The sequence below is a fragment of the Musca domestica genome, unplaced genomic scaffold (assembly GCF_030504385.1).
Source record: "Musca domestica strain aabys unplaced genomic scaffold, Musca_domestica.polishedcontigs.V.1.1 2, whole genome shotgun sequence".
NCBI classification, from domain to species: domain Eukaryota; kingdom Metazoa; phylum Arthropoda; class Insecta; order Diptera; family Muscidae; genus Musca; species Musca domestica.
Genome location: NW_026712249.1, coordinates 16,537,018 through 16,538,302, shown reverse-complemented (window position 1 = coordinate 16,538,302; position 1,285 = coordinate 16,537,018).

Genomic DNA, 1,285 nt, shown 5'->3' with positions numbered 1-1,285 from the left:
TTTCGTATTGAGTTTTTAATTTTTTTTTAATATTTTTTCTTCTCGTTTTCAAAATATTGATGTTGAATTGAAAATAGTTTGAAAATTTATTGACAAACAAATTGAAGTTTTGTCCTAGCAACGTTGTAGTTGCCATCCTGCGAAAATTTGGTTACTAAAACAATCGATTTCAAAATTGTTATATTTGTGTGTTTACAAACAAATCAAACAAGTGGATATTTATAAACAGCAGAAAAAAGTATATTTACCAAAGAACGAGGACACGTTAAAAGCGAGGTCAAGTTTGTCTTTATATATTCACATCGGTCGGAGCTCTATCGACAAAAACAAAAGGATTTTATGAGTGGCCAAAAGTATCGTTTGGAATGATTACTTTATATACGACCTTGAGAACATCAGGGAGTATTTAAATATATTTTCCGGACTACCAGCAATTTTTTAAAAATTTGTAAGGGAAATAGCGGGAGTTTTCAAAATATTTATTCGAAGGGGTGATTTTTTGATATACAAAGTCTAAATTTTGCACACATGTGTGTTTTGCCAATTGGCAGGTTAAGTTCGTAAATGGGCAATGTCTTTCCACCATTTCAGTTTCAAATTTCGTATTTGAAGTTGGCAATAGGTACTGCAAGCTATGACAAAAAATTGCGTACGCAGGTCCACGTCTTCGTATATCCCCCCATATAACGGCACCTCCCAATATTCGTTATGTTGATGATTTTAGCGACATTATAGACCGAAATTGTTACTAATTTCGTATTGGAAGATCATAATGGCTACTTCAATCTTTGACATGAAATTGCGTATACATGCCTACGTCTTCGGGTAGACCCTATATGGTGGTACCACCCAATATTCGGTATTTTGGTCAATTTAGCCACATTATTTAGCGGAATTGTTTCAAATTTCGCATTTGAATATCTTAATAAGTATTACAGCCTATGATAAAAAAATTGTCTATGCAGGCCCACGACTTCGTATTGCTCCCATATAACGTTATCTGTCAGTTTGAGTCAGTTTTGCTGCCCGATGTATACCCTCAGCAATGTCGGATTATTTAAATATATTTTGACTTTTGATATGATTATTTGAACTGTTGACCCTCTGTGGAGTAGGTTCCGAAGGAATCGGCCAATTTTCTCCATTTCGTATCGGTCCCAAATAACTATGATACAAATATTGTTTTATCAGGTTTAGACTATATGGGTTACTTCCTTCACATTGTATGAGATATGTGATAATTTTTAGAAAATGTTAAAATGTACCAGATATAGTCGACCGAAGT